Genomic DNA, 25,391 nt, shown 5'->3' with positions numbered 1-25,391 from the left:
CTTTATTGTCATGTTTACTAGCTCGAGTTCAAAGAAATATTGCATTTGTGTTTCTTATTAGTGTTCTAAAAAAAATCTTCTAGAAATACATCTTGAACTGCTTGCATGAGATCTTGTTCTCATATATATGGTTAACTTCCTTGAGTTGCTCCCACCACATGTTTTATTTTCCCTTCTAGTGATAAATTATAATTTGGGCCTCCAAGTTGGATGAGTATTTGTACAATTGAAGATACTTCCTTATCTCTAGAAACTAGCTTCAACTTTCTCACCCTTCCTATCCTCACCACCAAAGGTAGGAGGTTTAATATTCCATAGCTCTTCTTGCAAGTTATCCTATCCAGATTTCTTCCTTTTTTTTAACTAGAGACATTCTTGGAATACTCCTAGATTTTGAGGAAGTATAAGACATCTCGGTTGAATGTCTTGGTGAGTGATGTTGATGCCTACTGACACTCCTAGAATATCTTGAATTTCCCCTCTTAACTTGAAAATAGTATTCCTCTACCTGCCTTGAATCATACTTGTCCATTTTCCTCTATAAAGGATTTGACCATTATAGAATTTGAGTATTAATCTACCATTTTTCCTTCATTAACCTTAGAGCTAAGCACCTTCATTTTGAGACTCATCATGGTCTTCTCTAGGTCTCTATTCTTTAATATACCCTTTCCATGTCCATTTGACTTTGTCTCAACATGACTTATGCTAACATCCATACCTTCAACCTCCTCTTCATGACTATAGGACCCCTGAGCACCTACCATGCATATAGTCCTCATGTTCATTTTTCTCTTATAAGCCACCAACAACCTTATTTTAATTTCAGAAGGAATTCTTCTACCAATTTAGAATTATTGCTTAATGGGTGTGTTTTACTCTTCAATAGACTTCACTTAACCAATTTTGACCCATGGGTTAAAAGTAAAACCTTGTCTTATGCCCACTTTTCTCTGATATGTTACAACACTTTTCTACTGATTTCAAAAGAATTTATATACCCATATTTCAAATTTGACCCCATTGTTTTATTGTCCAAGAAATTTATATTGACTACTTATGTGTACCAATTTGAGCTTGGTTAGAGAATTGTGCCTTTTGGAAGTAAAGTAGTACCTAATTTCCCCCCTTTATTGTTTCAATCATAACTTTTCATACAGACTCAGTTTTGCAGGTGTAACATGTTGTTGGAAAGCTCTCTCTAAGTTATTTCATTTAATATAAAATTATAGGTACACATAGTTTTCATTCGATTTCACTACCCAAAAATTTTGTTTAGCGCTTCAAAATGCCCTATTATTTAATGGCCTGAAAAGCTAAGGAAAATATTGAGAATGAGTTTTTTGTTGTTGCAACTCCCAAAATTCATCCAGAATGCTCTCTAACTTTGTTATGTAATGGCTTACATGTATATTAACTGTATTTTTGTATTATGGCCCCCTAAATGGAAGGTACTACTACACACACACACACACACACACACACACACACACACACACACACACATATATATATATATATATACATATATATGTATATATGTATGTATGTATATGTATGTATATGTACATACATATACATACATACATATATACATATATATGTATATATGTATGTATGTATATGTATGTATATGTACATACATATACATACATACATATATACATATATATGTATATATGTATGTATGTATATGTATGTATATGTACATATATATACATACATATATACATATATATGTACATATATATATATATATATATATATATATATATATATATATACACCTTAGTTCTCTTTAGACATGAACTAAGTTTGCATGTCTTTCCTTAAACACTTAGTAGCCATGCAACCTATTTTATTTGTATTTAAGTCCCCTCTTAGGCCCCATGGTTCACATAGTGCCTTACTGACCTTCTATAAGATGGGAACATCCCACTTCATATGTGACCTTTCCAAGTGGCATCCTTTTATTGGCTGCAAAAACATGTGGGGTCTATTCCCCATTCCTTCCTAGGGTATGCTACTTGTGCACTTATAAATCTAATGATGGATCCAAGAGTAGATCAATGGTCCAAAATCCACACAGGAGCTTGCATTCTCAATGGACTGGATGTCCATTTTTTAATTGATCCAATAATGGAGCTCCTTATCAAGTGGCAACATGCACGATGGTCAATCAAGCTTTCACATTGATATCAAGTGTGACCATGTGAGGATTTCAATCTTCACCTATGTGCTTGATGAATCCAATAGTGGATTTCCTCCCGATTCAACATCTTGGATCAATATTAAACTAGAATACGCGAGGAGGTTTAGCAACCCATTGAATTATGATGGAATTCATTCATGGCACCTATTTGTCACCTTTTCTCCTATACGTTCCAACTCAAATTCCACCTCATTGTTGATGTCCTAATATGGAAATTTTTAAATTTGTAGTATTTCATAATTTTTAAAAATTATTGTTAATAAAACTTCTTTTCCACAATTTTCGTTTGCATAGAATAGGCAAATATGCTATCATAATTAACCCACCCAATAACTAATTCTAACCATGTAGCCATATAATTGATTTTGATACCTATGTACTTATCATTCCTAGCAAATTTATTCTTTTGATTTCCATCTAGATTTGAGAATTTCGCCCCATTTCAAAAATCCTCCAAGATTGATTTTGTAATCCAGCCTGATATTCCTACTTCTAAAGTGACATTTTTTTAAATATATGTCTCTAACAACTCATCTTCTAAACATTCCTCATATTTGGTCAAATATTTGATGATTTTCCCATTTTCTTATCCTAATGAATGTTTTCAAGCAATTGTTGTGCAACCTAAAACTTCTCTTTAGTAAGAAAAGTCTAACCCATATAGCGCAAATGTTGTATCCTTTGCTTTCATACCAATGTGTAACACCTCCAGTGGCCCACTAGGGCATATTATCATGTCTGTAACCTAATGTTTGAAATTTTTCCTTTGATTCTAGTACATATACCTTTGATACAATTAATAGTTTGTGCCCACTAAGGCATCTACAACAACCTGAATCATTTATTTGCTCTAATTCACATGCTTAATGCACATTATCATGCAATGCATCCTACACTTAAAAACTGTAGCATATTTAAACATGTATAAACATAAACAATTCATAAACTACATGTAATTTACAAATTATCACAACAAAGAACAAATAAATATAATATAACAATTATATTTGAGAAATCTCACCAACTAGCTATAGACCCCAGACATTCCACCTAGCCATAGACTGAGCTACTCATAATCTCTCAAGAGTGGGTCATGCTTGAGTTAAGGCCTTGACTGTAGTTTGACAAAAGAATACTCAGTCATCTATGGTCCATAGCTACACCAACAAGGTAACATGCCAAGGTACTTGACTCCAATAGCCTCCAAGCAATAGTTTCTCATCCTCCATCAACCTACACAACATAAAGTAGTGCACCCCATTCTTTGCACTCATGGTCCATCAGGCTATGCATCTACCCATATAGAGTTCCCAACTCAGGTTAGCTAGGAATGTCTCAAATCCCTATTTCTTTTATGAGTTCCAACTTCCCTTAAAAGTATTCAAGTAACTCCACCACGGAAACCTATCCCCATATCGAAATGCACCTAGGATTATTAGGTGATCCAGGTGGATAATAATTATCATAATTTTTTATATCAATGTTCGTTAAAACCATGGATCATGCATGATAATTAATAAAATAAATCATAATATTAAAGGGAGAATCAAATTGTAAGATGATTTCAATTTTACCATCGTAATTATGATACTCACCCATGGTATTTACCCATGGATTTTGTAAACCATGGTATTTACCCATGGTATTGTAATTTATTATATTTACCCATGGTATCGTAATTTATTATATTTTCCCATGGTATTCACCCATGGATTTTGTAAACCATGGTATTTACCCATGCTATTTGGAATGTAATGAGAGGCATGGCTCTCGGTGAAAAGATCCTTGTAAAAATTATAAATATGGGAGAGTAAAGCAAGCTTTTTTCCTAATGTAATCTTATGCTATATTTCACATCCAATAAAAATAGATTTGTTCTTTTTATGCTTCATTTCTTATACAACTTGGATTGCACCAACATTAATGCATAAGGCTCATGAGAAATTTATAGATAAGCGCGCTTGGGATAGAATAATATATTGTGATGGGTGACCTATTGGGAAATTTTTAGTTCTTATTATTTTGTCACCTTTTTTTGGTCTCATTCCTAAGATTATTTAGATTTACAGTTAAGGGTGCTTGGGATAGAATAATATTTTGATGGGTGACCTGTTGGGAAATTTTTAGTACTTATTATTTTGTCACCTTTTTTTGGTCTCATACCCCCTCTTTCTTCATTAGGAAGTTCAGTACCCAACCAAGTTCCCTCAAATTTAATAATCAGAATGAATTACAACACTAAAATTCCACCTCTTACGTGCATGTTCCCTTCTTGGCAAGAGGCATTCCATGAAATTACTTTATGGACATAGTATAAAAGTATGTCACTTTTGACTTAATGCATATTTTAATAGTGGCTTAACCCCTAGAATTATTCCCTTCATCACTTAGCCCCTAGCCCCTTTTCCACTTGTACATCCTAGCTCCCATACTCTCTTTCCTGACTTGGTCTACAAAAACATTGCATTTTATTAATATGCATGTGATTACGTCTTTACAAAGATAAGCTCTCTAGCCTTTTAACACACAAGCTCACTAGTCTAAAATCGTACAAGCACTCCAGCCTAAAAACATATAAATATAAACACATTAGCCTAATATATATATATATATATATATATATATATATATATATATATATATATATATATATATATATATATATATATATATATATACATGGCCAATGTTCTTGGTTCACCAACCTAAACATGATATCCACAATACACACAAGGGTCATCATTGGGATGTTACATCTAGTGTCGCAATTCGTCTCTAGAGTGTTTTAATTATATGGCTTACTCTTGTAGTTTGTGTTGTTTCAACCTAACAAGGAAATAAATCCTATACATATGATGACTTCATCAATGCAACCAATGTATTTTATATCTTTCACACAACTAGGAATTTTGATGACAATAAGAAAAAAATTACCAATAGACTTGAGATAGGAATGCCAACTATCTTGGGAATGTCAATGGCCAACAATAGTAGTAATTGTGTAAATGTAAGTTTGCATGGTGTCCAAACACCTAAAGGAACCACCATTGCATATGGTTGCAGTTTCAATAACAAAGAGGCATAGGGTTTGACTTATATTTTAGTTCCCAAGACTTCGACCTAAAGGTGAAAGAGTTATTGTAATTGATTTCAAGGATCAACTACCTTTTTCTACACTAAAATTGGATAACTTTCTTTGAGCGATAAACATTCCCTTTGTGGTGGTGATAAAAAATGGTGGTGAGGTTCTCTCTTATCGACTTCAGCTTGCTTCTCTCAAGGAATATGTGTCCATGAAGACTAGCACCTGTTAGGATATTCCGACACATAGGATATAGTTAAGTTCAACTTGGTCTAGTATAGAGTTAGGTTAGAGTTAGGTAAAGTGTGTTTCTTTACCGTTGTACATTTTGTAACTTACAATCCGACGGTCACGATATGTAGTGATCCGACGGTTCACTCTCACCTCGGTATTACCGACACTTGATCCGTGGCTTGACACCCGATTGGTCCATGAGTTCTATTTAAAGCGCATGGAGGGTCATTGTTCGGGTAATCCGTGCATGAGAGAAGCTTATGTAAATTTTCATTCTTTGATTAATAAATTGTCTGTACCCACGTTGGGACAGGCCGTGGACTGTTTCCCTCCTTGCACTCTGAGGGTTTTAACCACGTCAAAAATACTGGTGTATTGATTTGAGATCTGGTTGTGAGCGGTGTCCTTTTGGTATTCTTCTGTGGAACTTACCCTGTAAATTCCTACATGGTATCAAAGCTATTTGAGGGCCGCATCCGTTGGTGATCCAAATCTGAAGCCGGTAGAACTGCATGCGGCTGTCGTTTCCTAGATCTGCTGTTTCTGACTGCTTTCAGGCCGAGAGGACTGCTCTGTTGCATTCGGAGCATCTGTTTCAGTGAGGAACCCCTTTCGTTTCACGCGAAAAGGTTTCCGGTAGCCCTAGCTGCGTCATTTTTCAGATCGGGAGGTATACAGTGTTTTTTTTTTTTGCAGTTTACTGTCATTTTCTCTCTGCTTATTTCGGTTTCGGTTTATTTAGCCTTTTTTTTCCCGGATCTATACCTTTCATTTCTGCGTATGCTCTTTGCCCTGCGACTCTGTGCGATCTGGGCAAATCAGAAACAGAAAGAAAGGATTTTTCTCATGCGTATGCTCTTTTCCCTGCACCTTAGTGTGATCTCGGAAAATCAGAAACATTGAGGAAAATATTTAGTTTTTCGGCTAAAAGCTAACTTTGAGATTTTTTTAAATTTCTAGTTTTTTGGCTAAAGCTAACTTCGAGCCGTAAGGTTCGTTTTTCTTTGGATATTCGTGTTGGGTTTTGTGTTTTGTGTTTTGTAGGGGAAAAGAGTCTTCCCAAGGCAAGCACGCAAATCGAGCCCCCCCCCCCCCCCCCCCCCCCCCCCTCTCTCTCTCTCTCTCTCTCTCTCTCTCTCTCTCTCTCTCTCATCATCCTTGTTCTTTATGTTGATGATCTTATTCTTACTGGTAGTGATCCCAACCTTATAAACCATGTGAAGTCCAGCCTTAAAAAGAAATTTGAAATGACAGACTTAGGACACTTACACTATTTTCTCGGTCTTCAAGTCTTGCAATCCCAAGAGGGTATTTTCCTTTCCCAGTCCAAGTATGCTTGTGATATTCTTCGTCATTTTCACATGGAAGACTGTAAGCCAGCCCCTTCTCCCTTTCAGTCTGGAGTCAAACTTTCAGTCTCTTGTACTTCTCCTGAAGTTGATGCTACCTTATACCGTCAACTTGTCGGAAAACTCTTGTATTTAACCCATACTCGTCCTGATCTTTCCTTTGTTGTTGGCCTTGTTGCTCGTTTTATGCAAAACCCCCGTGAAAGTCATTGGAAAGCAGCTAAAAGAATACTTCGTTATGTTCGAGGTACAATACAGTTTGGGATTCATTACAGTGCCAAAGCAGCTCCTCTGTTAGTTGGTTTCACTGATTCTGATTGGGCTGGTGACCTTGATGATCGGAAGTCTACTGCCGGTTATGTCTTCACTCTTGGTTCAGGACCTATTACATGGGCTTGTAAGAAACAGGCTGCCATTTCTCTTTCGTCAGCAGAAGCAGAGTATCGTGGTGCCGTGGAAGCTAGTAAGGAAGCCTTGTGGCTTCGTCAGATCCTATCAGAGTTTGGCTTTGAGCAGCAGCATCCAACCACACTTTGGTGTGATAATCAAAGTGCCATTCAGCTATGCAAAGATCCAGTCCAGCATCAGCGCAACAAACACATTGAACTACACATGCACTTCATCAGAAAGCTCATTCTTGACCATGTTCTTGAAGTGCAATATTGTCCAACGGATGATCAGGTTGCAGACATCTTCACAAAGGCTCTCACAGAGGCGAAGTTCACTAAACTTCGATATATGCTTGGAGTTCAGGAAGTTGTCACTAAGGGGGGATAGGCTCTAGTGCCTCCTTCCTTCTCCTATTGTGTCATATTTGTAAATCCTTCAATCCTATCCCAAGTTGTTCTTAAGGGGGGATGTTAGGATATTCCGACACATAGGATATAGTTAAGTTCAACTTGGTCTAGTATAGAGTTAGGTTAGAGTTAGGTAAAGTGTGTTTCTTTACCGTTGTACATTTTGTAACTTACAATCCGACGGTCACGATATGTAGTGATCCGACGGTTCACTCTCACCTCGGTATTACCGACACTTGATCCGTGGCTTGACACCCGATTGGTCCATGAGTTCTATTTAAAGCGCATGGAGGGTCATTGTTCGGGTAATCCGTGCATGAGAGAAGCTTATGTAAATTTTCATTCTTTGATTAATAAATTGTCTGTACCCACGTTGGGACAGGCCGTGGACTGTTTCCCTCCTTGCACTCTGAGGGTTTTAACCACGTCAAAAATACTGGTGTATTGATTTGAGATCTGGTTGTGAGCGGTGTCCTTTTGGTATTCTTACTTTTTGCCTCTCCAACTATTATTATACTAAATTATTAAACAATTGTCATGATCATGCAAGGAATATGAATATGAATAAGATGGATTTTAATTTGATTATGACTCAATTGCTCAAGCAAATTCTTGAGTTTAACAAGCAACTTCACCAACAACAATAGGAGGATGAGGAGGAATCAACCGCCACCACTAGTATGCAACATGTAGGAAAGATCACATAGTTAAAAAACGTGAAGGCTCTAATACCATTAATAAGTCTTGAATAACCCTAGGCCCAAATCAATTTTATTAATGTGAGCAACATATAAATACATTGAGACATTACCTTTGGTTTCAACTTCTAAGAGGTCTGACAACTATTCATATTTACTTATAACTCTTTATATTTTTCTCAAATAAACCATAATAATAATAGTTACATTACACCATAATCCCTTAAATTATATAATTAATAATAATACATATAATATTAAATTAAACTTTATATAAAGAAACTAAAAATCTATCATTTAAATTTTCACTCACTTTGTGATAGCTTTATATTTCTAGTCACTACAACCTAACATTTATTTGTTGTGATAAGCAAAAAACAAAAAAAACAAAAAAAAACAAAAAACAAACTAGTTACTATATAACTTTCTTGGTTATTATTTGCAACTAAACCAATGTGGCAATTTGTGCTCATAACAACAATGACTTTACCTTTAACACACTTAAACAAGCCTTGCCATTGGTGCTTATAATCACAATGGCTTTACTTTTTTATTAACACACTAGGTCAAACGATAAATGTTATGCACTAAAAATATTTCCTCACCAATATTGGGGCGTCCCCTAGGTTTAAAATTCAACTAACTTGCCTAGCATACTTGTGGGTGGTTAACTTGCCTAGCATGCTTGTGGGAAGAGTATAGAAGCAACCCTAAGATTCAACCCCAAGGATAGGTGATAGGTAACAGGTTTATTGATTTTCCTTATTTAAAAAAAGAAAGAAAGTAAGCATTCACATTTGACACCTAAATAACATTAAAAGATAAGAGAAAAAAAAAAAAAAAAAAAATTGAGTCAAAATTAATATGATTTTATTTTTTTAAATTAAAATTACAAAATATTTTTTAAGATAAAATTGAAATATAATTTGTTTTTTTTATGGATAATAATTTAAATTGTAATTGAAAATAGTATTTGATTAACATTAAAAGATAGAAGAAAAAAAAAAACAAATCCAATTAAACTAAAATTAATATGAAAATATTTTTTAAAATTAAAATTACAAAATATTTTTTAAGAGAAAACTGAGATATAAATTTTTTATGGACAATAAATTAAATTGTAATTAAGAATATTATTTAATTTTCATCTCTAAAATTAAGTACTGTGATAAAATACATAAATGTATTAAAAATCAACTTGACCATAATTATAAGGAAATTCGTTTTCTTGACAATACTATTTAAATTTACAGTGTTTTTTTTATATTGTTATAAGATTTATAGCTACTTTTAGCGAAAAATTTACCACTTTAAATTGGAATAAAAAACAAACCTAACCATTTCAAATAACATGATTTCTTTGATAACAACCACTCAACCCACAATCACAAATAATTAGCTCCAAGTGATTTTGTCATCCACAATGGATAGACAACTAAGTTGCCATCCATTTTAAAACCCTCTTAGTGCCTGGGCCCCACAAAAAAATAAACATAAACACGAACGGATCTTTGGTCAACCGTTTCTCAATGCACGATAGCTGACCAACAAAAATTAAAATGGAGAGGACCCATAATGTTTTTAAAATATCTTGATATACTCGAAAAGACATCTCCGTTGTCGTCTAGTCCGGTTAGGATACCTGGTTTTCACCCAGGCGACCCGGGTTCAAATCCCGGCAACGGAAGGAGTTGTTAACTCCTCCATGGACATTGTTGGTCCCATTTTTAAATAAATAACCGCTTTCACATACGAAATATAGTTTTATTAATATGTAAATGTTACACGTTTGCACAAATAAATTGGAGGGCATTTTGTTCAAAGCCGGGCAACGTACATTCTTTCGCTATCCGGAATCTATGAATGAAATTTTAATTTTCATAAGATTAGTTAGAGTTCACTAGATTATGTTTTTTTTTTTTTTGGGGTGTAGTTCAAGCTTTTTATTATTTAAATTAATGATAAACTAACTCAATTTTCTAACAATCTCTTTATTGAAAAGACAATGCCAAGGAACTTATTTGTAATTCAAGTTTTTTATTGTTCAAATTAATGATGAGCTGACCTAATCTTCTAACAATCCCCTCATTGAAAAGACAATGCCAAGGAACCGATGTTAACATACTGTTGTAATTGTCTTTGATGTCTCTGAAAGCATCACATTCCAAAATGAAATGTTTTCAGATTTCACTGCCTTAGAAGTGCAAAAAGTAAACACCCGCTCTTCCCAAGCTTCTTTAGGTATTTTCCACCAATCTGTTTCACACCGTAATTGAGGCGAGCTAGTTCTTAATTGAGCATTAAGAATCTTTGCTCTCTATGGAATGCTAGCTCCAATGTACTCTTTTTGTTGGAGATCACACGTGGGGTTGAATTCTACCCAACTCTTTTCCCCATATATGCTTACGAAACTTCTCCATAACATAACTCTTCAAATCCTTGCTATTCGTGGGACATGCATTGATGTAAATATTCCATTTTTGCATCCATTTGTTGTTTTGCCTCATCCATGATTTCTTTCTTTCACTCATTCGTTCATTGAAGATAACTTTAGGCCATCTACCTTCTCCCATTTGCTCAATTCTCTGAAGATACCTTATGAGACGCACCATAGCAATTGCTTTGATGGAAGTTGCTCTTGTTTCACTCAACAAAAAACCAAACTTTTTATTTTAAACTTGTTCATGATCAAGCGTTTTTGGATTTTCTCCATTTGCTTCCATTTTGAGATAGGGATGTTGCTAGCCCACAATTCACACCCATATAATATCACTGGACAAACTAGGAGCCCAAAAAGCACTTTAATTGTTTTCCATTCCCATAACTTTGCCTCTCTACATCTTTTTTGAAGAACATATAATGCTTTCCACCCTCCTAAAATTGTCTTCTTTTTGCAATTCTCCCAATTAAGCTTGCTGTTGAAATCAATTCTGGGGTACTTGTATTCATTTACTTCTTCAAGAATGTTGCCTTCAAAGAAGAATGTATGTTGGTTCTACTTCTTTTTATTTGAGAAAATCATTATTTTGGTCTTGTTGTTATTGACTTGCATCCCCACTTCTTTACAAAAATTCTCAAGCGAGGCTGCCCTTTATCCCCTACTCTTTTTGGCTTATATATTGATAAATTGGAAGAGTGGCTAAATCTACAAGGTGGGGATGGTGTTTGGTTGAGGGAGTTTGTGATAAAGCTTCTTTTATATGTTGATGACCTTATATTGATTGCTAAATCGGCCCAGGGATGCTTCTTCCTTGGTTGAAGTTCCTGCAAAAAATGCTTTGGGTGATTCCTGCCTAGATATATTAACTCTTCTTGCCTTGTTTGCATGAACTCGTCTTTTGTCTTTTTTAAAATCTATTTATATAACTTTATATTCATCTTCTCCTTGCTTGCCTTTTCAAGGTTTTCCTTGCCTTTTTGCATTCCTAATCAAACCAAGCATTTACAGGAAAACAATTTGATTCCAATTTCCTATTTTTTGCTCTATTGCACTTCTCAAGTGCACTCTAGATTATACTTGTTAACTCATGACTATTGAGGCTTTGGGAGCCACTCTTCCCTTTTTGAATTGATCTCTCCAATATTGTTTTAGATAGTGCAATTTTATTGTGTTAGAAGAATTTTTTTCGTTGATATCGATTGTCGAGAACATTGAGATTTCCTCCTATGCTGACCTTCTTCTAACCAAGATATCTTTATATAAATTGGGTTATAGTCTGATTTTAAGTCCCACATATGCTCTCCAATCTTAAATTCATCTATCCTTTCTATCAAGCTTTGTGAACAAATAACGTAGTCAACAACACTTGCCCCATTGTATATGTTGCAAGTGAACTTCCCAAACCTTTTCCATTTATCTAGACCATTGCAGATAATTAAGTTGAAAGCACCACACAATGTGAACAAATCCTCTCCAAAATTATTGCTAACTTTGTCATCTTCTTAATATCTCAACCATTGGGGATTCTCCTCTTCAATAAGCCAGATAGAATTCTAATCCTTTTTGCAACAAAAAATAGTAGCTCGTTGATTTGTTGTTCTAGCATTGAAATCTCCCACTAAAATAACTTCTCCCTGCTAAGAATATACAGCAATATCTTGCTTTAACGCTGCATATGGGTCTTTGCTATCTAACTCTTTGTTTAAATCCTAAAAATGCAAAGAGCAGCGATTGTTTCCCCTTCTGAGATTGTTATTCATTCTTTCGCTACCCAACTTTAAATCCCAGCAATGTTGATTGTTGTTATTCATTCTTTCGCTACACATGTTTAAATCATGGCAATGGAAGAAGCAGTGATTGTTTCCCTTTCTTATTAAAGGCATGTTGGGTTCATTTTAAAATAAACAACTCTCAACACCTATTTGGCAAATACAAAACATAATTTTTTTTACTATTACTTTGGGTGTGAGCTACTTTAGTGTGAGGTTTGCACAAAAAGATACGAGGTAAGGTTGTTATTCTTTCTTTCATTATGAAGGAAAATGTTAAGTGTGTATTTTAATTAAATATATTTTTTACATATAACTTTGAGTGTGAGTTACTTTGGTGTGAGGTTTGCACAAAAAGATAAAAAGATAAGAGATAAGATGGTTATTCTTTCTTTTATTATGAAGGAAAATGTTAAGTGTGTATTTTAATTGGTTAGTAATTTTTAAAAAGAAATTAAATATATTTGATTTTTTTAATAATTATTAATTTAATAATAATAAAAATTATAGTTTTTAGAATGCTTGCCTTTGAAGAGATTTTGGGTGCAGACATAGTGTGGGAGCAGAGTCTTCTTTTAAGATATATAGATGGCAACAACAATAAGGAAATTTTGCTTGCTCATTTCTTGAGTCCGAGGTACATGCCAAAGATTTTGATAAGCAGACAAAGAATCAGTGGACCTCTTCTTGCGAATTCATGAAGTTGTGATGCAAGAAGAATTGAAGAGCTTGATCAAACTTCTTGAAGTTCCTGTTATAGTGGTCGGCCAAGGGACAAGGAGATTGTAGCACTGGATCAATTTGTAGATTCAAGGGGTTTTGTCTATTATGTAGGTCATTGTCACAACTTGCTACTCTCTGAGATATCATTTGAGGGAAACATATCCCCTTGGCCCTGCTAGGGTTCTCAAGCCAAGCAGTTTTATTGGTTTATGAAACCATGTTCGTGAAAATCATGTTGTTACAAAATCCCTCTTGCCCTAGGTTGCGATTTGGTGCTGCCAAGATCAGTGATTTCAGAGGGAGCTAATTTTATTACAAAGGAGGGTTTGAAGAAAATTGTCTTGCCTCAAGGTCTAGGAAACTAAGGAAAATCTTGTTCGTTGTGGGGTTCTTATTACATCCAAGATGAGGCTACTTCCCAAGATCTGGAAAATTTTACGATCTTTGTGAAACCAATCTTAGGGGGCTCCCTTTGTCTGCAAGTTAAAGTCACGGATCTAGTTTCCTCACTCGCAACCAGGGAACAGGATTGGATAAGCATCCCATATGACAATTTTTGACTTCTACATGGAGGAAAGAAGCTTCAGAATTTGAAACCCCTTAGTGAATACAACATAGCCGAGGATGCCATGATTTATCTAGTATCAAGATTAAGAGGTGGAGCCAAAGGCTAGGGTGCGTCCTCCTCCTCCCAACCCAAATATTTTAAAGATGTCCTAAATCCAAGACCATCATCTATGAACCCCAAAGAACTCTTAGGGCCAACATTTGTTGTCGATCAGGCTGTAGAAATCCCATCTCTTGAAGTGGATAACCTTTCATCCAGATTCTTGGTTGTAGATTATGAATGACATGCAATTATCTATCATTTTAATGATTTGTGGCCAACAACAATTTCTCTTCAAGAATGGGTACACCAAAATTGGCCTTAGAATACAACACTGTATTTTTGTTCAATAAGATTCTTTATTGTAATATTTACAAATCTAAAAGATAGGAAGAAGGTCTTTATCAGGGACTCTGGTTTTGGGGTCGTTTTGGTCTCTCTCTTTTCAACCACCCTGATTTAATCCTCTTTCCATAGTGGCTTTGGCAACCCCAAATTGGGTAAGGCTTCCTAATCTGCCCATTCATTTGTCACATCTAAATATCTTAGCTGATGTGGGAAACTTACTAGGTCACTTCATCAAATTAGATTCTGAAAAGTTTGTGAAAGAAACTGTCACATTTGTTTGCATATGTGTCGAAGTGTACCTTCATAAAGGGTTGCCGAATAAAATCCTTCACAAATATAGGGGTAGCGTTTGTTAATAACTAATGGATCACGAAACCATTGCTTTATAGTGTAGCATTTGTCAACAACTTGGTCATCTTTAGAATGTCTTCCCCTTTTCGCAAGGGCCCTAAACAAAGCTACTAAATTAACAAGAATTATATTGATTTCTCATTTTTTTAGAGGATGCAAAAAATCATCCGATTTTAAAAAGTGTTGATGTAGAATCAACCTTTTTTTGGAGCATATTTTTTGACACTTAAATTTACTTTTGTATTAAGTATGTACATTGTTTATTTAAATGTATTGATTTTCATGCCAATTTGAAAAGTATGATGCAGCTTAAAACCCCTTTTTTTGAACTTATTTTTGATACTTTAAATTTTCTGATATATTAAGTATGGATAATTTTTTTTAAATGTTGGTGATTTTCATGTGAAGTTTGAAAAGCGTTGATGCAACATCAATTTTTTTTCGGTTGCATTTTTTGACACTTCAAATTTTCTTATGTCTTAAGTATGCAATTTTTTTTTAAATGTTAATTATTTAACCAATTTTCAAATTGTCTTATTCCTCTTCTTATTTTTCTTCCTAAGATGTTTGTTTTTAAAGTGTTTTTCAAACTAGTGTTTTTTGTTTTTCTTTGCAATGTTTTTTTATCATGAAAATTTTAAATTGTTTTGCAAAGTTTAAAAATAATAATAAATTAATATTTTGAAGTTAGGATTTTTTTTATATATTTACACATATGTTTAATTAATACTTCAATGCACAAAATAATTCTCACTAAATAATAAGTTTAAACACTTGATAAAAAGTACACATTTTGCATATAGATATAATTTTAAAAAATAAAAATTCAAGACCTTTTCGATAAAAATGACATGTTAACTAAGAGATTTTTATGAAAAAAATTGAATAAAAAAATATAAAATAAAAAAAAAATTATATCTAAAGACAATAACATTGGAAGTTGTTTTTTTTTCTTTCCAACAAAAATAATTCACATAAAGTTATAAGAAAAAATAACAAAAAAATAAAACATATTTGACAAAAAAAACCAATAATAATAAAATAAAATAAAAATTGTTGAAAAAATGTATAAGAAAACAAACAAAAACTATTATTTAAAACAAAAAGAAACAAAATAAAAACATTTAAAGCAAAAAGTGGGGAAAATTAAATAAACTACAACATTATAAACCTGTTAAAATCAAAATTTATTTAAAAATAAATAAATAAGAAAACCAAATTGAAAACAAAAAAAACACAATTAATTAAAATAAAACACATTTAAAAAATTGCTATAAATTTAAAATAAAAAAATACACAAATAGATTTAAAAAATAATTTTTTAAAAATATAATTTAATATATATATATATATATATATATATATATATATATATATATATATATATATATATATATATAAATATTTATATTTATATATATATATTTATATTTACTGGAAAAATTCGTAATTTTCATTAATAAGGAAAATTACATATTGTAGATGCTTTACGCATATACCGAAGTTGCTTTGTACATATGTGTCTATTGCAAAGAGATTCTGTGAGTTGCTATTCAGATTTTACCACGCAGGGTATGCTGTTTGTGCTAAATACAATGTGCCTTTCCAACAGCTATCTTTTTTATTCAAACAAAAATAAGCTTTTCAAAATTGCATCTGTCATATACATGCATATACTTCAGTTTATTTGATGACCCGATGTGGGGTATCTCGGGTCTATATACGGACGGTGGTAAAATTTGTGCTCCAGTTGGCCTTGAACCTCTGTGATCTCCCAGATGCCTCTGTCCATCAACGCGACCTCCTTGGATAATTTGTCAACACCTTTGTTATGTTCCCTGTAGATGTGAGAACATGTGATATTGTTAAATGCGGCTTTGAGTACGAGAACTTCATTCAATATAATGCTGAGTGTGTGAGTGTGACAGGTAGATATGCCATTGAACAAATTTATGATAATCTGAGAATCCCCATATATATTGATGCTAGTGCAGTGGTGGCTTAATGCAAAATGAAGTAAGTGACGCAGAGTGATAAGCTCAACATAGTTGTTTGATCCTGTGCCCAGGCCCGCTTTTATTTTGTAGAAATGGCTCTCCGATAAGTGGATGATAAATCCACCCCCGCATCTCTGCATGTTTGCAGCGCCATCAAAATAGGCCCACGGTGTGCTTTGCTCGTTGTATAGGGGAGGATTTGGATGTCGAGGTTTTGGAGGGGGCGGATCAGGTTGGTCTCTGTATATTATATTATTTTTTAAACATTAAAAAATTAAAAATTAAAAAAATATAAAAGAAAAAAGAAAAGGTATTAAAAAAATAAAATTAAAAAAAAAATTCATTTGAAGGGTGGCCACCTCACCTTGGTGCCAAAGGGCCATGGGCAAGGTGATAGGGGTGAAGTGTCACCCATGTTGTCGTGTAACAACCCATTAATAAAATTTTGGACCTTAAAATTTTATAAATATGTATCTATGTATTAAAATTTATAAAGTATGTGGTTAAAACCTTATAATATGAATTTATAAATTATATTAATTAATTTTATATCATACATAATTTAAATATTATAAAATATACTTATATCATATATAGTCTAAACTTTATGAAATATACTTTACATCATATAGTATTTAAATGTTATAATATATATATACCTTAAAGCTTTATAGCATGTATAATATGAACGTTATACAAATATGTTATTAAAACTTTATAAACATTATAATGAAAGTTATTAAGGTATCAGTTTTAAAAGTATATTGTATGCCGAAGTGTGATATTCATAAATGTCGGCTGCCTAAAAAAAATCACCTTATCCCAGCCATTGATTAAGTCGAGGAATCAGCTGAACATTGATGGTTGAACGCAGAAGTCAGTGGAAAATATCCCAGAGCCTTCAATACGAGGAAGGCGGTGGCTGCAAGTGGGAGGGCGGCCACCGCCAGACCAGGGGTTAAATAGCAGGGTCTGAACATGAAGAAGGGGGAGAAATCAGAGAAGGATAGACTCATCAGGGAAAAACCGGAAGAAGAGACTTTTTCAGTGGAATAGCTTTGATTGATCTGAGTTCTGGGCACGGAGGGACGGAGAGCCTCGGTGGAGAGCTTCTCTGGATTGAGCAACCAGTTGCTCTGTCTGGTCGGGTGGAATTGGCCGTCTCGAAATTGAATCAAATCAGCCAGCAGTTCAGGATTACCAGTTCTGCAGCGGAATCGGGAGTCTGCCAGCAGCTCAGGTAGGTACAGATTACAATTTATGCATTTCTGTTTTCAAATTCATATAAGAGTTCATCTGGTTGCTGTAAATTCATAATTAGGGCACTACACATGGTATCAGAGCCCTGTTCAAACCTTCGGACCTCCCAACCCTACGCTCCTGTACGTGCTTCCTCTACCGGTTAATTTCTCCACGAACTTGTAATCAGATTTCCCAGAGATTTGTTTTATACACTTCGGAGGCCACCAAAATAAGTCACGGAAAAACCAAACTTCAGCACTTCGCTGACCACAACACATTCCGTCTGCTTCAGAAATGGGTACAGGAAAGTACATATGATTCTCTTATGTCTGCTTCAGAATTGAGTATGGAAGAAATGTGCATCGTTTATCTTGCCCTTAACACTTCGCTGGCCTTAGCAACAGAACATATCACAGAGAACGTAATTTTGGCATTCGATTTTCTCAGAAAAGTAATACCCCTTGCTCTTCTTTTCTTTTAAAGCCCCAGATCAAGATCGATAACCACAGAGGGTCTCGCTATCTTTCAGATGGCACACCTGTGCCCAAACCAAGTTAAACAGAAGATCGCGCTATCTTTTAACAACTTCTTGGCAGAGGAGGAGACGTGTGGAACAGAATGAGTAGCCACAAGTGCAACGTAAGCGTAACGCCTGCCACAAATTAATTGATAGACAATGACGATGTGAAAAGAGGACGCGGATTTAAGCGGCAACTTACCATCGATTGACATGGAATTTATACATTGCGATCGTAACGATGGAATGAATTTGATATTTTAAATAATATTTTTCTCATCTAAAATAATTTATAGAAAATATATATGTTTTTGGAAATTATTTTATATAAAAAAAAATTATTTTATAGAAAATCTCAGACCAGAGTTTCGTTGTCTCCTCAAAGATATGATCCAAATGAATTCTACCCCAGCTTTGTCAATGGACGCTGCTGGACTTGGGCGTAGTTATCACAGCCGTCTAGCTCAGTTGGCAGAGCGCAAGACTCTTAACCTTGTGGTCGTGGGTTCTGGAGCCGCACGGTGGGCGTTATAAACTACCACAGCCGTCTAACCCTTATTAATAATTCAATTAAAATTTAAAAAAAAAAAAAAAAAAAAAAAAATTCATATATGTATTATCCAGCGGTTTATTAATATTAATTTTTCCATCTGCCAAAATTTACAGCATTCTAAATTAGAACTTCCGAAACTTACGGTGACAGTAAGTCGCGTGATCACGTTTAACTTACACCGTGCAATAAACTCAAATGCCAAAAAGGTTCAACGCTTATTACTATGATAACGAAAGCCTTTGTGAGTGTCGTAGGCTAGAAGTGGTTCATTTTTCATAGATACAAGGCTCTTACTATTAGCATGTCATTCAAAATATATACTTAATAATAGGAGTCTCAGTTAAGCGGTGATCCAGTATTGCATGTAGTTGGATTCTCTGTACATTTACATATCAGATTTACTTGAAAACCCCAAGTGACATCTTTCAGAATTTGGATTCAGCTGCACCCAAAAACGGGCATCCAACATATAGTATGCACTACAGACTACAGCATTTGCTCAGTGCTGTACTACATTTGAATTGCATAAAAGATAATGCCAGTCTGTATGTAAGAATATATTTAATATTATTAATGGTATTATTTATTATAGTTAATATTTTATATTATTAAATGAGGTAGCAAGTGTTGAAGGAGTTTTTATAATTTTAGGGGATAATTGTATACAAATCTATATTGAGCCTCGATATAGCCTCAAACAATGTAATTGAAGTTAATGATTTGCTTCAATGTCTAATGTCAACCAATTTCATTAAGGTTTGAGATTGACCACTTGGGGATTCATTGATAATTATCAACCTCATTCTCCAAAGTAAAACTCCTGGATATCTTTAACTAGCATCCATAGTTACTTGAATTACAATGGGAAAAAGATAAATTGGAAATTTTGTATTGCTTCCAAATTCCATGAGGCCAAAACCAAAGAGTAGATAAATATGTAACAACTAAGGAAAATGCAAGAGTTCACCCCATTAACTCTAAAAAATATGATCAACCTATACTTAGATCTCCCTTGTTCTTTAATTAAGATATTGTCATGTCTCATTGGATCTTCCATAAGATGATGCCTCATAAAAGCCAAGTGGAGAGTTAGTTGACAAGACCCTTGCTCCTTCTCCACATGCTCTTAAACTTGACCTCTTTTAGTTATCATTCCTCTTGTAGGTAAATGGAGCATTTGGATTATAATCATGGTGAATATTCATCGCAGTTGGCAATTTCATTTTTCCAATTCAAAGTATATATTGTAAATGTGCAGGCATTAAAATCAGTGCTCACCTGTATAAGGGTGTGACATTCTGCCCTTAGGTTTTGTCATGGCAGGAACCCATAATTTAGCACACTTCCATCACCCGAAGGAAGAACTACTTCTGAGTTGAATACTTTTGACTTTTGGAAATTCAATTAGCTAATTCATGCGCCAATCAGTGGAGGCACCAGCATGTTAGAACCAATAGCAAACTGCTTGCAATTTATTGCCAAGTTGTCAATGCTGGTAATCATACAAGCTAAAGATTTAACCCATACCCTTGTAATTTATTCGGGGTATGGATACAGATGACCCCTTAAAAAGTTATAGTCAGGTTGAGGTATGACAGTTATGTTACCGATGTACATTGTAAACGAAAAGCTAACATTTTCGTTTTGGATGTCATTAGGTAAATAAACTTTGGATATCTTACCTTACGAACTAATAACCATACACTTCTGCATTATTCATTTTCATTTTTAGAAAACCCTGCATTAGGACAAGGAGGTCCGTGGCCACCCTCCTTGACCTCGGTACCAGTAAGATCCGCCTAGCGGGTAAAAATAGCAAAACTATACCCGTTTTTAAATGTGAAGTTGCAATGAAATTAGTGTGTTAAAATTCGGTTATCCGCCTCAAAATTATTTTTTATATATATACATTTTATTTGTGTTCAGGGACCATTACGATGGTAAAGACGTATGAGCGACGACGACGTGACCAGGTAGCATCATCACCATTAATGCCGCCACCGTCACCGTCGCCATTCCCCTCACCCTCGTCACCACCAAGGCAGCCGTCAACATCAAACGCTCAAGCGCCAGAGTTGGCTGTGATAATGAACTCTTTGCAGGCCTTGTTGGAAACATTAAAGGAATCAACTAAGGCTAAAAACAAAGAGGAATCTCAGCATGCAGCCACCAGTTCAGCGGAACCACATAATTTGGAGCCCAGAGGATCGAGAGAAGACATCTCTAGAGAGCTTCAGAAAATTAGACTCCCAGAATTTTCGGGAGGTCGAGCTGGTGAACGCGCTGAGGCATGGCTGGAAGGGATGAACCGGTGTTTTAGGTTAAGAGAATATTCGCCTTCAGCAAAGACAAAAATTGCCGTGTTTCAACTAAAGGAAAGTGCCCTGATTTGGTGGGGAAACTTGGAAAAGCAGCTACACCTTACATCAGACAACGTTCCTTGGGATCTGTTCGAGGAAGGTTCCGAGCGAAGTATTTACCTCCATATTTTCAACAGCAGCAAGCCAGAGCCTTTCATACACTAATTCAGGGAAGTAAAACGGTGGAAGAGTACGAAATAAGGTTTATGGAGCTGGTAAAATACATTCCCTACTTAGACTCTGATGAACGTCAAGCTGAACGTTTCATATTTGGGTTAAACCCTCGCATCAGAGCCTTGGTAAGTATGTGGAAACCATCTTCGGTAGCCGAGGCAGTCGAATGTAGCCGATATGCAGAAGAACACCTTGGAATCAAAAAGGATATAGGGCCAGCAGGGCCTTTACAATCAGGACTTCCAGGGAAGGCCCCACGGAACTTTTTCAGAGGAGGTAGCTCGAGGCCACCTTACGGTAACAGGTTTACCCCAAGTATGGGGACAAGAGTTCCCATGGCTGTAAACACTATAGCTGCGGAATCATCCAGCACCAGACCTTGGGCATCGCGAGGGACTACCAGCAGAGGAAGGGGTGCGAGAGGAACCAACTTGGGAGGACGCGGTTCGTTCTCTAGGAACTCTCACCTTAATTCAAGAGGATCAGTGCAGCTCAATTGTTGGGGATGTGGGGGGCCGCATTTCCAGCGTAACTGCCCAGAAGCGTCATCGGACATATTGCAAAGCACTGGGAGGGAGCCGATATCAGCCAAGCGAAGTAATCATAGAATTCATGCAGTAGTCAACCACGACCAAGCAGCCCATCAATCCACTGTAGTGGAATCTTCAGGTATTATCAATGGTGTAAAACTCAAAATCTTATTTGATACTGGTGCCACAGATAGTTTCATTTCGTCATATGCATTAAACAAATGTGGGCTGGCAGCTCGTAGACAAAATGATTTCCACCAAGTGGAAATGGCCTCAGGAGAACTCCAAACCGTGGGCTTGAGTGTGGATCAATGCAAAATTGACCTAGGGGTCTGTTCGACTAAACTAAAAGTGTACGTTACCGCCCTAGGGACGTATGATCTTATCATAGGTATGGATTGGCTGGAAGCTCACCAAGCGTGGGTAGATTGTTATGGAAAAAGGATTTTGGGCTTAAATGATGAGGGAGAAGTAATCCAAATTCAAGGAATTAAGAGAGAAATTTCTTTGCGCTACATTTCGGCAATGCAGGTGAAGCGTTGTTTAAGGAAGGGTTGTCAGGCTTATGCAATTCACGAAGTAAGCCAGGAAAAGGGACCGTCCTTAGAACAATATCCGGTGTTAGCCGAGTTCCCGGATGTATTTCCAAAGGAACTACCTGGATTACCCCCGGTAAGAGAATTGGATCTCACTATTGAATTAAAGCCAGGTACCCAGCCGATTTCTAAAACGCCTTATAGAATGACAGCTCCAGAACTTCAGGAATTGCAAATCCAGTTGAAGGAACTACTCGATATAGGGCTTATTCGGCCCAGTACCTCACCTTGGGGCGCTCCTGTAATTTTTGTGAAGAAGAAAGATGGATCCTTAAGATTATGCATAGACTATCGGGACTTGAATCGAGCTACAGTAAAGAATCAATACCCTATGCTGCGAATCGATGACCTTTTCGACCAAATGAAAGGAGCTTCTGTCTTTTCAAAAATTGATCTTCGATCAGGGTATCATCAGCTAAGGATTTCTGAAAATGATATCTCTAAGACGGCATTCCGGACTCGTTTTGGGCACTATGAATTTACTGTGGTACCATTTGGGTTAACAAATGCGCCAGCCGTATTCATGAATCTTATGAACAGTGTTTTCCGTCAGTATCTTGATAAATTTGTACAAGTCTTTTTAGATGATATTCTCATCTATTCCAAGAATGAAGAAGAGCATAAGGAGCATTTGCGGTTAGTATTGTCCTGCCTTAGAGAACGTCAGTTATATGGAAAATTGTCCAAGTGTTCCTTCTTTCAGGAAAAGATTCATTATTTGGGTCACATCATATCAGGTGAAGGAATCTCAGTAGATCCTGAGAAGGTAAAAGCGATCATGGATTGGCCAATACCGAGAAATGCACATGAGATACGAAGCTTTATGGGCTTAGCAGGTTATTACCGGAGATTTGTGGAAGGGTTCTCCAAAATCGCGAAGCCAATCACAACCCTCCAGCGTAAAGGTGTTAAGTATGAGTGGACCGAGGAATGTAATAATGCATTCTCTGAACTCAAAAGACTACTCACCAGCGCACCAATCCTAAGAGTCCCTGATATGGGCAAAGACTTTACAGTATGTACTGATGCATCCAAGCAAGGGCTGGGTGCAGTATTGATGCAGGATAGGGGAGTGATAGCTGATGCTTCCAGAAAGCTAAAACCTCATGAAGAACTCTATGCTACTCACGATCTAGAATTGGCCGCTGTAATGCTAGCTTTAAAGATCTGGAGACACTATTTGGTAGGACGAAAGTTTACACTTAAAAGCGACCATCAAAGTCTACAATATTTGTTCACCCAAAGAGACTTAAATGCCAGGCAAAGGCGATGGAGTGAATTCCTAAGTGAGTATGACTTCGGAATATCATATATTAAGGGAAAGGAAAATGTGGTAGCCGATGCCTTAAGCAGGAGACCCCGGATATTTTCTCTCATACCCATTAAGGTGGACTTAAGACAACGAGTGCTGGATCGTCTTACAAAAGACAGCTGGTATTTAAAAGTGAGGGCAAGTCTTGAGGGGATTAAGGCAAAGGAATCTAAGTTCGAGGGTTATGAATTAGAAAGCGATGGGATCTTGCGATTCCATGGAAGGATGTACATTCCTGATGATAAAGATCTCCGAGATACCATCCTCAGGGAAGCTCACAAAGCCGTATATTGTGCTCATCCTGGAGTAGGGAAAATGTATGCGGATACCAAGAAACTCTTCTTTTGGGCAGGCATGAAGCGGGATATCACTCAATTTGTTGCAAAATGTTTGGAATGTCAGCAGGTAAAGGCAGATCATTGTCACCCAGCAGGTCTCTTACAGCCCCACGACATTCCTATGTCTAAATGGGAGACCATCTCTATGGATTTTATCACTGGACTACCTCTTACTTCTCAAAGACACAATGCCATTCTGGTAGTGGTAGATAAATTAACAAAAAGCGCCCATTTTATTCCGGTAAGAGATACTTATGATGTTACTGACGTGGCTCGAGTATTCATAAACGAAATTATCAGATATCATGGAGTACCTAAGAAGATTATATCCGATAGAGATTCGCGATTCACTTCCAGATTCTGGACGTGCATGCAGACAGCCTTAGGTACTCAGCTAAATTTAAGCACTGCCTACCATCCTGAGACTGATGGGCAAACTGAAAGAGTAAATCAAGTACTTGAAGACATGTTGCGGATGTATGTAATGGATCAGCAATCCCACTGGGAAAAGTATTTACCCTTGGTTGAATTCGCTTACAACAACAGTTATCACAGTTCAATTGGGATGCCTCCATTTGAAGCTTTATATGGCAGACCTTGCAGAACTCCGTTAAGTTGGGACAGGTTAGAAGATCGAGTGATAATAGGACCAGAATTAATCCATGAAATGGAAGCGCAGGTCAGACAGATTAGACAACGATTAAAGGAAGCACAGGATAGACAAAAGAGTTATGCTGATGCTCACCGATCTGATAGGAGGTATGAAGTAGGGGACCAGGTCTTCGTCCGCATCAAACCAAACAAAAGTACTATTCGATTCGGGAAAGGGACAAAGTTATCACCCCGATTTATAGGACCGTTTAAAATCGTGGAAAGAGTTGGACCTGTTGCCTATCGTCTTGCCCTGCCAACCCACCTGCATAGAATTCATAATGTATTTCATGTTTCTGTATTAAGACGTTATGTAGCTGATCTATCTCATAACATCCAGTGGAAAGAATTGCAGGTTTCGGACGAGGGAGTCATAACGGTCGAACCGTTACGTATACTGGAACGTAGAGTTCGGCAGCTGAGGAACCGCCTGGTGGACCAAGTTAAGGTCCAGTGGGACAAGTATAGTCCTGGGTCAGCGACTTGGGAGGATACAGAGGACATATGTCAG

General features: G+C 36.0%; 1 non-coding gene across 1 annotated transcript; it reads left to right on the top strand.

The window, feature by feature from the left end:
- Window positions 1-9,985: 9,985 nt before the first annotated feature.
- On the top strand, window positions 9,986-10,059 carry TRNAE-UUC (transfer RNA glutamic acid (anticodon UUC)). Its single transcript has one exon. It is a non-coding gene; the product is annotated as a tRNA-Glu (tRNA).
- The last annotated feature ends 15,332 nt before the right edge of the window (window positions 10,060-25,391 follow it).

This window comes from Pinus tabuliformis, chromosome 1_1 (assembly GCF_031772625.1).
Source record: "Pinus tabuliformis cultivar Carrire ecotype Pingquan chromosome 1_1, CPIR1, whole genome shotgun sequence".
Taxonomy (NCBI): domain Eukaryota; kingdom Viridiplantae; phylum Streptophyta; class Pinopsida; order Pinales; family Pinaceae; genus Pinus; species Pinus tabuliformis.
This window is presented reverse-complemented; position numbering and strand designations above follow the sequence as displayed.